Source organism: Mus caroli, unplaced genomic scaffold (assembly GCF_978045245.1).
Source record: "Mus caroli unplaced genomic scaffold, Mus_caroli_1 scaffold_4, whole genome shotgun sequence".
Lineage (NCBI taxonomy): Eukaryota > Metazoa > Chordata > Mammalia > Rodentia > Muridae > Mus > Mus caroli.
Window position 1 is genome coordinate 56,360,344 of NW_028227259.1, and position 16,809 is coordinate 56,377,152.

The following is a 16,809-nucleotide window of genomic DNA, read 5'->3' on the forward strand; positions in this document are numbered from 1 at the left end:
ATAAGTTTGGGTATGTTGTGGCTTCATTTTCATTAAACTCCAGAAAGTCCTTAATTTCTTTCTTTATTCCTTCCTTGACCAAGGTATCATTGAGAAGAGTGTTGTTTAGTTTCCACGTGTGTGTTGGCTTTCTATTATTTATTTTGTTATTGAAGACCAGTCTTAGTCCATGGTGATCTGATAGGATGCATGGGACAATTTCAATATTTTTGTATATATTGAGGCTTGTTTTGTGACCAATTATGTGGTCAATTTTGGAGAAGGTACCATGAGGTGCTGAGAAGAAGGTATATCCTTTCGTTTTAGGATAAAATGTTCTGTAGATATCTGTCAGATCCATTTGTTTCATAACCTCTGTTAGTTTCACTGTGTCCCTGTTTAGTTTCTGTTTCCATGATCTGTCCATTGGTGAAAGTGGTGTGTTGAAGTCTCCCACTATTATTGTGTGAGGTGCAATGTGTGCTTTGAGCTTTACTAAAGTATCTTTAATGAATGAGGCTGCCCTTGTATTTGGAGCATAGATATTCAGAATTGATAGTTCCTCTTGGAGGATTTTACCTTTGATGAGAGTGAAGTGCCCTTCCTTGTCTTTTTTGATGACTTTGGGTTGGAAGTCAATCTTATCAGATATTAGAATGGCTACTCCAGCTTGTTTCTTCCTACCATTTGCTTGGAAAATTGTTTTCCAGCCTTTCATTCTGAGGTAGTGTCTATCCTTTTCTCTGAGATGAGTTTCCTGTAAGCAGCAAAATGTTGGTTCCTGTTTCTGTAGCCAGCCTATTAGTCTATGTCTTTTTATTGGGGAGTTGAGTCCATTGATATTAAGAGATATTAGGGAGAAGTAATTGTTGCTTCCTTTTATTTTTGTTGTTAGAGTTGGTGTTCTGTTTTTGTGGCTGTCTTCTTTTAGGTTTGTTAGGGATTACCTTCTTGCTTTTTCTATGACGTGGTTTCCGTCCTTGTATTGTTTTTTTTTTTCTGTTATTATCCTTTGAAGTGCTGGATTCGTGGAAAGATAATGTGTGAATTTGGTTTTATCGTGGAATACTTTGGTTTCTCCATCTATGGTAATTGAGAGTTTGACTGGGTATAGTAATCTGGGCTGGCATTTGTGTTCTCTTAGTATCTGTATAACATCTGTCCAGGATCTTCTGGCTTTCATAGTCTCTGGTGAAAAGTCTGGTGTAATTTTGATAGGTCTGCCTTTATATGTTTGTTACTTGACCTTTTTCCCTTACTGCTTTTAGTATTCTATCTTTATTTAGTGCATTTGTTGTTCTGATTATTATGTGTCGGAAGGAATTTCTTTTCTGGTCCAGTCTATTTGGAGTTCTGTAACCTTCTTGTATGTTCATGGGCATCTCTTTCTTTAGGTTTGGGAAGTTTTCTTCTATAATTTTGTTGAATATATTTGCTGGTCCTTTGAGTTGAAAATCTTCATTCTCATCTACTCCTAGTATCCGCAGGTTTGGTCTTCTCATTTTGTCCTGGATTTCCTGGATATTTTGAGTTAGGATCTTTTTGGATTTTGTATTTTCTTTGATTGTCGTGCCGATGTTCTCTATGGAGTCTTCTGCACCTGAGATTTTCTCTTCCATCTCTTGTATTCTTTTGATGATGCTCGCATCTATGGTTCCAGATTTCTTTCCTAGGGTTTCTATCTCCAGTGTTGCCTCAATTTGGGTTTTCTTCATTGTCTCTACTTCCCTTTTTAGGTCTTGGATGGTTTTATTCAATTCCATCACCTGTTTGGTCTGGTTTTCCTGCAATTCTTTAATGGATTTTTGTGCTTCCTCTTTAATGTCTTCTACCTGTTTAGCAGTGTTGTCCTGCAATTCTTTAAGGGATTTTTGTGCTTCCTCTTTAATGTCTTCTACCTGTTTACCAGTGTTCTTTTGTATTTCTTTAAGTGTGTTGTTAAAGTCCTTCTTGATGTCCTCTACCATCATCATGAGATATGCTTTTAGATCCGTGTCTAGCTTTTCCGGTGTGTTGGGGTGCCCTGGACTGGGCGAAGTGGGAGTGCTGGGTTCTGATGATGGTGAGTGGTCTTGGTTTCTGTTAGTAAGATTATTACGTTTACCTTTCGCCATCTGGTAATCTCTGGGGTTAGTTGTTATTGTTGTCACTGTTTAAAGATTGGAGCAGACTCTGTGTTCCACTCACCAGAAGTCTCAAAATCCTGTGGCGGGTGTCATGGATAGCTGGCGGGTGTCAGCCAACCCTGTGCTCTAGCTACCCAGGTGCTGGTCAGACCTAAAGAGGCTTGTGGCCCTACTCAGGCCGGTTTTCTGCTTCCCTAACTAATGCAGTCTCAGGTCCGGTGCGCAATTGGATTGGAGCAGAAGCTGTGTTCCACTCACCAGAAGTCTTAAGATCCTGTGGCGGGTGTTGTGGGTAGCTGGCGAGTGTCAGCCGACCCTGCGCCCTAGCTACCCTGGTGCTGGTCTGACCGGAAGAGGCTTGTGGCCCTACTCAGGCCGGTTTTCTGTCTCCCCAACCAAAGTAGTCTCAGGTCCCGCGTGATTGGACTGGAGCAGAAGCTGTGTTCCACTCACCAGTAGTCTCAAAGTCCTGTGGCGGGTGTCGTGGGTAGCTGGTGGGTGTCAGCCAACCCTGCGCTCTAGCTACCCAGGTGCTGGTCCTCCTTAATATCTCTTAACTCCAATAAAAAACATAGACTAACAAACTGGATATATAAACAAGACCCAGCATTTTGCTGCAAACTGGAAACATACCTCAGTGACAAAGACAGACACCACCTCAGAGTAAAAGGCTGGAAAACAATTTTCCAAGCAAATGGTCCAAAGAAACAAGCTGGAGTAGCCATTCTAATATTGAATAAAATTGACTTTCAACCTAAAGGCATCAAAAAGGATAAGGAAGGACAGTTCATACTTATCAAAGGAAAAATTTAGCAAGAAGAACTCTCCATTCTGAACATCTATGTTCCAAATGCATATTCATAAAAGAAACGTTACTAAAGCTCAAAGCACACATTGCACCTCACACAATAAATTAGACTCCAGAGAACCAAATAACCCTATCAACAGAGAATTCTCAACTGAAGAAACTTGAATGGCCAAGAACCACCCAAAGAAATGTTCAACATCCTTAGTCATCAGGGAAATGCAAATCAAAACAACCCTGAGATTCCACCTCACACCAGTCAGAATGGCTAAGATCTAAAACTCAGGTGACAGCAGATACTGGCGAGGATGTGGAGAAAGAGGACTCCTCCATTGCTGGTAGGATTGTAAGCTGGTACAACCTCTCTGGAAGTCAGTTTGGTGGCTCCTCAGAAAACTGGACATAATACTACCAGAAGATCCAGCAATATCTCTCCTGGGTATATACCCAGAAAATGCTCCGACTTGTAATAAGGACACATGCTCCACTATGTTCATAGCAGCCTTATTTATAATAGCCAGAAGCTGGAAAGAACCCAGATGTCCCTCAACAGAAGAATGAATACAGAAAATGTGGTACATTAACTCAATGGAGTGCTATCAGCTATTAAAAACAATAACTTCACAAAATTCACAGGCAGATGGATGGATCTAGAAAATATCACCCTGAGTGAAGTAACTCGGTGGTCACAAAAACCCCCACACATTGTATGTACTCACTGATAAACGGATATTAGGCAAAGAGTGTGGAATACCCATAACATAACTCATGGACACATGAAGCTCTAGAGGAAGGAAGACCAAAGAGTGGATGCTTCAGCCCTACTTAGAAGGGGGAACAAAATAATCAAGGGAAGTAGAGGGTGGAAGGAACTTGGGAGGGGGGCAAAAGAGGGGCAGAATCAGGTATGGGAGGAGGTGGAGGAGATGTACAGAGAGTCAGGAAATTAAATAGAGGTGTGTAGCAATGGGCAATGGGAAACTGGGGGTAGCAACCAGGAAGTCCCAGATGCTAGGAAAGCAAGAACCTCCCAAGATCCCATGGGGATGACATTAGCTAAAATACCCCACAAAGGGGGGTGGGTAGAGAGAACCTGTTGAGACCATATCCAGAGGTTAGACATGGCCCCTCAGCTGAGTGATGGGGCCACCCAGCCACCCATCTCCAAAATGTTAACCCAGATTTGCTCCTGTCTAAAGGAAATACAGAGACAAAAAGTGGAGCAAAGACTGAAGGATCCAGGGATCCATCCCATAAGCAGCTTCTAAACGCTGACACCATTGCATACACTAGCAAGATTTTGCTGAAAGGACCCAAATATAGCTGTCTCTTGTGAGACGATGCTGGGGCCTAGCAAACACAGGAGTGGATGTTCACAGTCAGCTATTGGATGTATCACAGGGCTCCCAATGGAGAAGCTAGAGGAAGTACCCAAGGAGCTAAAGGGATCTGCAACCCTATTGTTGGAACAACATGATGTACTAACCAGAACCCCGGAGCTCTTGTCTCTAGCTGCATATGTGTCGAAAGATGGCCTAGTCAGCCATCACTGGAAAGAGAGGCCCATTGGACTTGCAAACTTTATATGCCCCAATATAGGGGAATGCCAGGGCCAAAAGAATGGGAATGGGTGGGTAGGGAAGTGGGGGGCGCTATGGGGGACTTTTGGGATAGCATTGGAAATGTAACTGAGGAAAATATGTAATAAAAATATTAAAAATTAAAAAAAAGAAAAAAAAAAAGAAAATTGGACATAGAACTACCGGAGGATCCAGCAATACCTCTCCTGGGCATATATCCAGAAGATGTTCCAACCGGTAAGAAGGACACATGCTCCACTATGTTCATAGCAGCCTTATTTATAATAGCCAGAAGCTGGAAAGAACCCAGATGCCCCTCAACAGAGGAATGGATACAGAAAATGTGGTACATTTACACAATGGAGTAATACTCAGCTATTAAAAAGAATGAATAAAAAAAAAAAAGACTGAAGGAAAGGCCACCCAGAGACTGCCCCTCATGGGGATCCATCCCACAGGCAGACACTAAACCTAAACACTAAGGCAAATGCCAAGAGATGCTTGCTGACAGGAGCCTAATACAGCTCTTTCCTGAGAAACCTGACCCATACAGATGCAGATGCTTGCAGCCAACTATCAGATTGAGCACAGGGACCCCAATGGAGTAGTTAGAGGAAGGACTAAAGGAGCTGAAGGTGCCTTATTTGGCATCAATGGGAGGAGAGGCCCTTGGTTCTGAGAAAGCTTGATGCTCCAATGCTCCATTGCTAGGGCAGTGAGGTGGGAATGGGTGGATGGGTGGAGGAGTACTCTTATAGAAGCAGGATAAGGGGGAATGGGATGGGGGTTTGCAGAGGGGAAACCAGGAAAGGGGACAGCATTTGAAATGTAAACAAATAAAATATCCAATTAAAAATATACTCTTCACAGACTGTTCAATTATTTTTAAATTATTCCATGTATCATTCTTATATGCAATTTAAGATTGCCCCAAAATGGATATTTTGAAAGGAAGAGATTGAAAAAAAACTCCTTCTAAAATAGTTTTATTTATTTTGAATCTGAATTTATCAATTCACATGTCAGCAATGCGAATGTAGGGTCTAACTTAAGCTCACTTGGCATTTGATTTTCTGCCACTGTTGTAGAAATATGTCACAGCGATGTGAGGGTCCAGCTGGAGGGAAGATATCCTTTATTCTGATCACAAAGCATGATGCTTCCTTTTCATTCCCACCCATCAGTTACACAAGGATTGTTGCTGAATTCATCTAGGAAGTTTCTACCTTCCCAATGTCAATCACTTGCTCTTGAAAACAAATGGAGAAGTGCTCCACCCTGTACTTCTAATAACAGGTGTGGGGACCAGAGAAATTCTTTGCTAGGGAATTGTTTTTTCTTGAACGATAACTTACATAACATAATACATTTCTATAAAGATCAATAAAGATTTTCAAAGGACTGCAAAGTTCAGCTGCCCAGTTTCCTTAGAGTATCAACATGGCCACATTTACAAGTAAAAGTATAAATTGTTTGGAGAAGTATCATGAAATCATGGAAAACTTGTAATGTCAGTTTTATTTTCTGCCACTTGTTTGGAGAAGTATCATGAAATCATGGAAAACTTGTAATGTCAGTTTCTAAAATAATATCTCTGTAGCATAAAAACATCTTAGAATACAATGACTTCTTAACTTATCTGCCCTGGCTGGCCTTTGTAGTGCAGGCAGGTGCTGCGCATGGTAGTACAGGAAAGTGCTGGGAATAGTAGTGCAGGAAAGTGCTGTGCATAGTAGTGCAGGAAGGTGTTGTTCATGGTAGTACAGGCAGGTGCTGTGCATGATACCAGAGAAAAGGTATCATCAGTATTAGGAGCCATGACCCTGTCATGTGTAACAGTGACCAACTAATTACAAATTGGAGCATCTTCTGGGTATATGCCCAGGAGTGATAGAGCTGGGTCTTCAGGTAGAACTATGTCCAATTGTTGGAGGAACCACCAAACTGATTTCCAGAGTGGTTGTACCAGCTTGCAATCCCACCAGCAATGAGTGTTCCTCTTTCTCCACATCCTCGCCAGCATCTGCTGTTTTTGATCCTAGCCATTCTGACTGGTGTGAGGTGGAATCTCAAGGTTGTTTTGATTTGCATTTCCCTGATGATTCAGGATGTTGAACATATTTTAGGTGCTTCTCAGCCATTCGGTATTCCTTGGTTGAGAATTTTTTGTTTAGCCCTGTACCCCATTTTTAAAATAGGGTTCCTTGGTTTTCTGGAGTCTAACTTCTTGAGTTCTTTGTATATATTGGATATGAGCCCTCTGTTGAACATGCTCCATTATGTTCACTGCAGCCTTATTTATAATAGCCATAAGCTGGAAAGAACCCAAATGTCCCTCAACAGAGGAATGGATACAGAAAATGTGGTACATTTACACAATGGAGTACTGTGCAGCTATTAAAAGCAATGAATTTATGAAATTCTTAGACAAATGGATGGATCTGGAGGATATCATCCTGGGTGAGATAACCCAATCACAAAAGAACACATGTGATATGCACTCAGTTATAAGTGGATATTAGCCCAGAAGCTCAGAATACCCAAGATACAATTCACAAAACACATGAAACTCAACAAGAAGGAAGACCAAAGTGTGGATACTTTGGTCCTTCTTAGAAGGGGGAACAAAATACCCATGGAAAGAGTTACAGGGACAAAGTTTGGATCTGAGATGGAAGAAAGGACCATCCAAAGACTGCCCCACCCAGGGGTCCATCCCATAAACAACCACCAAAACCAGATACTATTGTGGATGCCAACAAGAGCTTGCTGACAGGAGCCTTATATAGCTGTGTCCTGAGAGGCTCTGCCAGTGCCTGACAAATATAGAAGTGGATGCTTACAGCCATCCATTGGCTGGAGCACAGGGTCCCCAATGAAGGAGCTAGAGAAAGAACCCAAGGAGCTGAAGGGGTTTGCAACCCCATAGGAGGAATAACAATATGAACTAACAAATACCCCCAGAGCTCCTTGGGACTAAACCACCAACCAAAGAAAGCACATGGTGGGACTCATGGCTCTAGCTGCATATGTAGCAGAGGATGGTTTAGTTGGTGATCAATGGGAGGAGAGGCCCTTGGTCTTGAGAAGATTCTATGCCCCAGTATAGGGAAATGCCAGGGCCAGGAAGTAGGAGTGGATGGGTTGGGGATCAGGGGGAGGGGGGAGGGGATAGGGGGTTTTTGGAGGGGAAACTAGGAAAGGGGACAACATTTGAAATGGAAATGAAGAAAATATATTAAAATAAATAAATAAATAAGTATATAAGTAAAATAAATAAATAAATAAATAAATGAAAAAACAAAACCCAGTGACCAACTTGGCAAGATATGCCCACTGATACCATGGTGTTACCAATGTTATAGTAGCAACCAACCACTATTTAATTCGGTTTAAGGTCTGCCCAACAAGACAGAACCCATGCCTGAAACTATTATAAGAGCCAAGAACCTGGGACTAGATAGGTTATAGTCTTTAGAATCTACTACTATTTTGTGAAATGGACATGTGTTACGCTAACTTTAAATGATTTATCAATAAACACGAATGTGATGGTTTAAATGAGAATACTTCCCATGGGCTCATACATTTGAATATTTTGTAAAAATGGGAAAGATTAGGAGGTGTAGCGTTTCTGGAGGAAGTGTGTCACTGTGAACGGGCTTTAAGATTTCAAAAGTTCTTGCCACTTCCAGTTTGTTCTCTCCGCTTATTGCTAACATCTTTTTTTTAAAAAAATATTTTTATTAGGTATTTTCCTCATTTACATTTCCAATGCTATCCCAAAAGTCCCCCATACCCTCCCCCCCACTCCCCTACCCACCCACGCCCCCTTTTTGGCCTGGCATTCCCCTGTACTGGGGCATATAAAGTTTGCGTGTCCAATGGGCCTCTCTTTCCAGTGATGGCCAACTAGGCCATCTTTTGATACATATGCAGCTAGAGTCAAGAGCTCCGGGGTACTGGTTAGTTCATAATGTTGTTCCACCTATAGGGTTGCAGATCCCTTTAGCTCCTTGGGTACTTTCTCTAGCTCGTCCATTGGGGGCCCTCTGATCCATCCAATCTTTCAGCTCCAGTCCCATGCTTGCCTGTCTGACTGCCTACTACCATGCTATCTGCCTTTCTGGTCATCAGTTCTAACCCTCTGAAATTGAAGCCCCAAAGTACATGCCTTTTGTTACAAGCTGCTTTGGTTATGATGTCTTATCACAGCAATAGGAAAATTACTAAGACACTATATATAAGTACATTTCTCAAATCTCACCAGAGAGCACCCCACTCCCAAGTGAATAACACAGAGATGCACAAGTGGTCAATGTGCAGAAGATAAGAAACTGTGAAATACTTAGCCCTAAATGGGAATATATATATATATATATATATATATATATATATATATATTTCCTTTTCTGAAGACACTGGGATCATGGGGGTGGAAAGACTGTAAGAGCCAGAGAAGGTAGACGGCAATAAGGAAACAGAATTCCCTGGACACAATACTGCAGGTACACATATGGACTCATAGTGATAGAGTAAGAGCATGCACAAACCCTATGAGATGCTGAAGTCAGACAGTCTCAGCATTGAGTGGGGAGGTGGTCCTGAATTCTCACCCCTTGCTTAGGAGCTCTTGGCAAGTGACAGCTACTTAGAGAAGGAGGGTCCTTTTCCCTTCAGGGTGTGGCCACGAGTAGTTTGAAAACAGTTGGAAGTTACTCTCGGACTTTCACTTCCTGACGCTTTCATCTTTGCCAAATGCTTGCATCTTTCAGAAATGGGCCATGACTCAGCTGACTGTTCCAGAGCAGTCGGTCTCCTTCCAGTCAGTACTGGCAATGTGAAGTCATTTCCCACTTCCTGCACCTAATACCTATTTCTGCAAAGACACAGAGAGAATCTTTGCACTTCCTGGAAAGAGAGAGATCATGAGATGGTGAGAGCCCTGGACCAGATGATGCTCGAGCTAGCACGATTTCATGCTGCTCAGGAAATAAAGCAATGTGAACAAGAAAGAAAAGAGATTGCAAATGGATTTCTTTTTAATAACATGTCCAAAGAGTAAGACAAGGAGGAGCACTAGGTCCCCTAAGGGGAATGAGGACTGATTAGATTTGTTGTCAGAATGGACGCTGAATCACTGGCAAGTGGGTGGGGTTTGTCTCTTTACCCAGCCTCCCCTGTTGTTAGCAGGATCTCTACTATTTCTTAGTCTTCTGCAGTTTACAGACAGCTTTGCTTGATGGTGTCCTCTTTCCTACATCCTCCCTTGGCTCCCATGGGCTTTCATCGGATCTGATCTCAGGAATGCATTTGCTTAACTCATTCCCAGTAAACAGCGTGAGATCCTTCACGGAAGACAGGGTCAAATGGAAAAAACAATATTATTCAAACAAAGGCAAAAATTACCGACAGTGTTGAATGTGTGACCTTTCCAGAGGCACTCGTAATTTCTCCAGAAAATGAGGTCCTAAGTTAAACAGATGAATCTCAAATTCTGCACGTCAGTCAGCAGGAGAGGTTTTCTGAGCACGGGACTTGAAAATGTTCTTTTGTGATATTCTCCAAACAGCTTTTGTGTTTAGGAAGCCACTTTGCTTGCTGGCAAGGTACACCTTTTTCTCTCTAGATCTGCATAGCTGGCAGCAGGCACTTCTTAGGTTGGTTGAAATGAATTAATTAGTGTATATTTCAAAATTATCCAAAAATATAGATTCTCAGGATGTCAGCAATTGGGGGAACCTCATATACTCATGTTGTTGAGCCTTTTATAGATAAGAAGCTAAACCAAGAGGAATTCTGGACCATTCTGGAGTTAAAACCACAAGGCTCACATGTTTTAGTAATCAGAGAAGTTGACAGTGTGAAAACAAAGAACCAGGTTGACCCAGAAAGTCTCTTTAAATGTATTATAATTTAGACACACACCAAGGGTCCTTTGCTTTGTGGCCTTGTTATTGTGCCATAAATATAACTGAACTTCATTGGAGCAGTGTAGACAGTCCCATTTCTATCAGTACCTGTCAAGATGTTTGTTTGCCATGATGTAATCACTACTTTTCATTCCTATATCAATCATTAGTTCTTGAGTTTAATCATTTATATTCAGTATAAATACAGTATATTCATATTTGGTATACCAAAAATTAATATATAGCAGAATTATGAAAAAGTTATCTGATTTTTGTTAATACAATTTTTACTACATTATGAAATATCTTCCTCCATGAAACACAGCATCATTGAGCTGTTGGGCCCTGTAGTAGCTTCATATCATCATGGATTTCTTTTTCTTTTTGACTTAGAGATCCCCATTGCAGTTCCAACCTCAAACTGGTTATGTAACTCATGCTAACTTTGAACTCACCATCTTTCTACCTGAGGATTCCCAACCAGCAGGATTACAGATAATGCCACTAGTTCTTGAGATTATTTTAGAGATCATCTTGTCTAGCCATATCATGCCATTTGGCGACGACAATTTGGTGATACAATTATGTATACTCCTAGTTTCTCAGCAAGACAAGCATGAGACTCAGATGCTCTGAGTGATATCTGGGTCTCTGCCACAGCACAGGGCACCAGTTGACACTTTCAGAAGTCCCTGGATCCAAAATATCACTTGTCTCACATCCTTCAAGCCCAGGGCCAGTTGGGCTGGCATGACTCCTTCAAACAAACCTAATTTTACAGGAAGAGAGAATTGGTGATACTCTCTCTAGGTCTCCTGAAATCACCGGCTGTGCTATCAGGTGATGCGTGGTCTCTAAGAGTTTGATTTTCCATTCAGCTCCGCATTTTCCTTTGCTTGGCCTTACAAGGAAGGAACATTCCATGTAATCAATAAAGTCATTAACATCTTGATTGTTTGTTTTATGCTTTCCTAAGTATTTCCATTTTGTATTTAAAACTCGGGAGTTCATTTTAAAGGGCAGAGGTTACAATCAAGGTTAAAGTCACAAAACACTGAGAACACTGAGGTGACCGAATACTTTAAGACGGGCAGTGCCTTGTGCTGGTGATAGATATCTAAAGCTAAAAAAATTTACAAGTCAAACAGTTTCTTGGCTTCATCTACCCTGAGTCATCTGGAGAAAAAATACAAGAAAATAAAACAAGAAACAATACAAAACAAAACCCAGTGGATGGTTCCGGTAACTTGGCCACATCATAACAAATATAGCTGTTTGTAAATATCATATGACACCCTGATACATATTTTTTTAAACCAGCTGTCTTTACAGCCATCTACTCTGAAATTCTAGCTTGTATTATCATCAAGGAACAATTTGTTTCCACAGGAACATAATTGGAAATTTCAGCTATGAGTTTTGATGATTACTATCTTAATGAATGAACTGAGGTTAGTGAGATGTGAAATCGTGCAACTAAAAATAAGCAAAAATTAGTTGAAAGGAAAATATCACGTGAAAGAAAGGATGTAGCAATCGAGATGCAAGTTGCAATCAGAAGTCAGCATCATTTAGACATAATGAGGTGCTTTATACATGTAAATGCTCACCGAGCAACCATTTTAAAGTTTTCAAGATGGTGGCAGAGTCTCAGCAGTGCTGGGCCCTCTCGAGTTGTCCTGCTGACTGACAGGAGGAAATGTCTACATAGAGCTTGCAGTTTCAAAGACTCATAGTTTCTGTGTAGGCGTCTGCAAAGAAATCTCTTGGCCCACAAGCACCTGTTGGACAGGGAGCATTAAGTGACCAGTGTATTCGAATCACATCTCTCAGACACCAAAGCTCTCCCGACCTGCAACTGGGACTTCATTTCCTTCACCTTTTTTTACATATTTACACAAGCAATAATTATTCCTGTGAGTTTAGTAATTATTTGAATGATGAATATAATTTGATGCTTGTTTTAGGGTTAATTGTTAACTTGACATAGCTTAGAGTCATCACAGGAGACGCCTCAGTTGAGGAGTTGCCTAAATCGGGTTGGTCTGAGGAATGGTCTTGGTGACTGATTGAGGTAGGAGGGCCCTGGCCAATGTGGGCAGCAGTATCCTAGGCTGTTCTGGGCTATATACAAAGGCAAGCCAAGCATAAGCCAACGAGAGAGCCAGAGAGTGAGCCACTTAGTAGCATTCCTTCATGCCTTTTGCTTTCAGACTCCTGCCTTGAGTTTCTGCCCTGACTTCCCTCCCTGATGGATTGTCACCTGGAAACCAACCCTTTCTTCTAATAGGCTGCTTTTGACTGTGGCATTTAGCACAGTAACAGAAAACAGCTAGAAGGATGTTAATGACTACAGAAGCTTGATCTGGCCTTATTGACTGTCACCGATGTCCCTGGCCACCCCATCCTCATCTCAGATACAGCACCTTGACACCATGTGTCTTTCCTACCCAAACAGCCAGGAGTATTTAAACTATTTCATATTTGAAAAGGGTGTCTATTTGCAGTTCTTTCCATTGCAGAGTTCAAGCACTATAAGATCTGGTGGCTTGTCTGCCCAGTTTGTGGCTGGGTCCTTTGTTTAGGACAGTACAGTATATGAAAGATAGCTCATAAACATGTGTTAGTCAAATATCTGAAACTTTTTAAGGCACACAGGGCTTAATCAAATTTCTCTTTCTTTTTTTTAATCCCTCTAGAATGAAACTCAGCTCCAAGTTGCCATGCAAGGCAGGCATGGGTAAAAAATCATAAAGACAGAGAAACTGGAAATAAAATAAAAAAGCAAGGTACAAGACTAAACAGAACCTTGTAGAGCCAGACAGCAAAAAGGAATAAGAATAAAATTTAGGTGATATTACAGGTAAAAATGCTCAGAAACAAAACAAAATGTATTAAGGCAGAAATACATGTTTTGTGTTTTATTTATTTATTTATGTGCAGAAATACATTTGAGGGAACCTGAAAGTGGGTTCAGAGGCTTTAAAATGTAGACTCAATTGAGACATCAGGGAGGGCAGAGGACCTGGACTTCCTGGCACTACAAATCAGCCTGGGCATTGGAAACATTTAGCTCAGATCAATGCAGATTTTCCATTTTCTACCATGTGACCCCAGTGAGTCACCCAGTCCAAGCTCATTCTCCTCTGCTGATGTCTTAGACCAGGCCACTGCCACCAGATATATTAGACAGGGTTCTTAGTAAGCAACACAAACCTATTGTTTCTAGATCTGGAGGCCAGAGAGTCCAAGACTGAGGTGCTGGCAGAGCTGTTGTCTGGTGAGAGTCCCTTTCGGTTTCATAGGTAGTGTGCTGGAGCTGTGTTCTCAGTTGGGGTAAGGGGTAAGGGTATCTCTCAGACCTCTTTTTAAAGGACACTAATTCTATTCTTGGCAGCAGAACCCTAATGATTTGTTCATGGTGTAGAGGCCCTCATCTCTTAATATTACCTACTAAAAGATTAGATTCCTTTTAAGCTTTAAAAATATTTTTTATTCATTCATTCATTCATTCATTCTGTTAGTTTGTGTACATGTGTGAGCGCATGCATGCCACAGTGTGAGTGTGAAGAGGAGGTCAGAGGGCAGCATGCAGTAGCTGGTTCTTTCCTTTTACCATGCAGGTCCTGGGGATCCAACTCAGATCATCAGGCCCAGCACCCTTATCTGCTAAGACATCTTGCCTATCTAAGGACTAGATTTGAACATGAATTCTGAGGGGCACAGTCAGACCACCGTGGCTAAAAGTATATATAGATAATTCTGATTTAGAGTTTAAAGGTAATCGATACGTAAGGATCCCATACTATTTCTGATTCTCCCTAAGAGTTCAGAGCTGCTCCTTTTATTTATGCATTTTTTAGTTTATAAGCAGAGAGCGCACGAACAAAGCTATCTTGCTTTCCTTTGAGACTAGGTTGCTCCTGAAATCAAAGGAGGAGTGGAGGTCTGTAGAGAATTAAAGTAACAACCTGCATGGAATAGTCTGTATGTTCCTATTCGTCACTACTAAGTACTTGGGTTTTCAGGGACTCCTACATCTGAAATGGAGAAGAATGAATTAGAATTAGGACTTGGACCTAGCAGATCGAGTCCTATACACAGGGCTTGTTGTCAGAGGCCCTGTCATATCTATGTTGTACATCCACCCTACTGTACACTCTTTCATTGAGACACCTAGTTTCTACACCTGTGCCCACATGTTCACGTCCTCTCCAGGAGCAAATCCTTCACAGCAGAGGTCTGTTCCACTCATTGTTATGGATGTGTTGTGATCTCCCCAAATTCACAGTGGAAGTCCTAGCCCCGATTCAACTATATTTAGAGATAGGTTCTTGACAGGAGTAATTACTGTTAATTGAGCTCATTAGAGTCAGACTTAATCCGGTAGGAATGGTGTCTTCCGATTCCGAGGAGCCGGTGTTGCCGCCTTCTTCCAGCAGCTCAGCGTAGTTTGAAGGAAGTGGCAGGAAGCTGGTGTGTGGCGGAATCCATCACTCCTGGGGTCGCTTCGGTAGGGGCTGTGTGCTCTCTGAGGAGGGGCAGAAAGGGCGGGACCGGAGGTAGTGGCGTTGGGGCAGCAGAGCATTCTGTATTGAATCGCTCAGGTCTGGCCCTCCTGGGTGTGGAGACCTAGAGTTCCCGGCATGCATCGCGGCAGCGGGGTGGTACGGGAGCTGTAGCTGAAGGAAGTGCTTCTGATTCTGCGGTTTCTGGGCCTTGTCTGTGGCGGTCGTAGTCTCTGAAGTCCATTACATTCGTCGAGAAGGTGTGGGGACCGACCATGTTCATCTTCAGCCGCAGGAACTCTATCTAGTTTAGCAGAGAAGAGATGTAGATAAAAGGGAAAGCGGAGGAGGTTCTTCAGGGATGTGGATTCGAACTGGCTCTGGGATCTGCACCCACTGCGTGCCTACTTGAAGGAAAGAAAATAGATTGGGCTGAAGCAAAGACTACCCTGATCGTGGCAGAAGTGTTCAGATCCCAGCATTCTGGTGGTAGAAGCAGAAGGATCAAAAGTTCAAGACCATCCTAAGCTACATTCCAAGTTTGAGGCCAGCTTCAGCTACATGAGACCCTGTCACAAATGAAAGAGTTTGAGGCCAACCCATAGGCGACACGGCAAGAAATTGTCTTCAGAGGTTTTCACAGCTGAGAGCGCAAAATAAAGCAGGAAGTCTATGGATCCGATGTTCTATGAGGCCCAGTTCTTTGGCTTCACACCACAGACTTGCCTGCTGAGGATCTACGTAGCATTTCAAGACCACCTGTGTGAAGTTATGCAGGCTGTTGAACAGGTTGTCCTAAAGAAGCTGGAGGACATTCCAAACTGTGAGATCGCCCCTGTCCAGACTCGAAAATGCACTGAGAAGTTTCTTTGCTTCATGAAAGGACGCATCGATAACCTTTCCGGCAAAATGGAGCAGCTGATTTTGCAGTCGATTTTGTGTATTCCCCCCAAACATCCTGCTTCCCGAAGACAAGTGTCAGGAGACGAATCCTTTCAGTGAAGAAAAACTCCAGCTTCTCAAACAGAAAATCAAAGAGTTACAGGAGAAATACAAGGTTGAATTATGCACTGAGCAGACCCTTCTTGCAGAATTAGAGGAGCAGAAAACTGTTAAGGCCAAACTCAGAAACCTTGACTTTCTTTGATGAGCTTGAAAACATCGGCAGATATCAAGGAACTAGTAACTTTAGGGAGCGTTTGGCATCCCTGGTCCAGAGCTGCAGAAAACTTCAGAGCATTAGAGACAATGTAGAAAAAGAAAGCAGGAGACTGGAAACACAGTGATTTCTCAGTAATGAAAAGAGAGCATGGAAATAGATAGCTTTTCTTTGTTTATTTACTCTTACGTTTAGGTCTTTTGGGGCCACGTTCCCCTCCTGTCCTAGGTTATACAAAGCAAATCAGCAGATCTTCTAAATCGCAGGCTGCAGTTGAGACCTCTGAAGCAGAGCTTATGTTCATTTGCTTTTCTCCCTCTGAAACTTGGGTTGATCGCCCTCACATCTGGTAAAGCCTCCAGTTCTTTTGGGATTGCAATCATTTTGCTGTTAGGTATGTTTAGTATGATTTCAGGAGGGAATAGAATCCTCATGGAACTGGATGTTTCTGCTCATTTTTGCTGTCCCTGGTCTGTGTATTCATTGAGTATAACCATGAGTTACATCAGGGACTAATAGAGCCAGGCTGAGGACATAGCTCAGTGGTAGAGTATGCTCAGCATGTGGCTGTCTCAGGATTTAACACGCCACACTGGAGAGAAGCAGAAAGAGGAGTGGGAAGAAGGGGAAGGAAATCAAAGGGCACAGCAGAGGAGGTCAAGGATATGGGATGACGTATAGTGCAGTATTAAAGGGGCATGTCCCATTGATAATGTAAGATTCAAGTCAAGCCTAGAAGG

At 42.2% G+C, this 16,809-nt stretch overlaps 1 pseudogene; it reads left to right on the forward strand.

Moving 5' to 3' along the window:
* Positions 1 to 15,585: 15,585 nt before the first annotated feature.
* On the forward strand, positions 15,586 to 16,347 carry LOC110295473 (protein MIS12 homolog; annotated as a pseudogene).
* Positions 16,348 to 16,809: the final 462 nt, after the last annotated feature.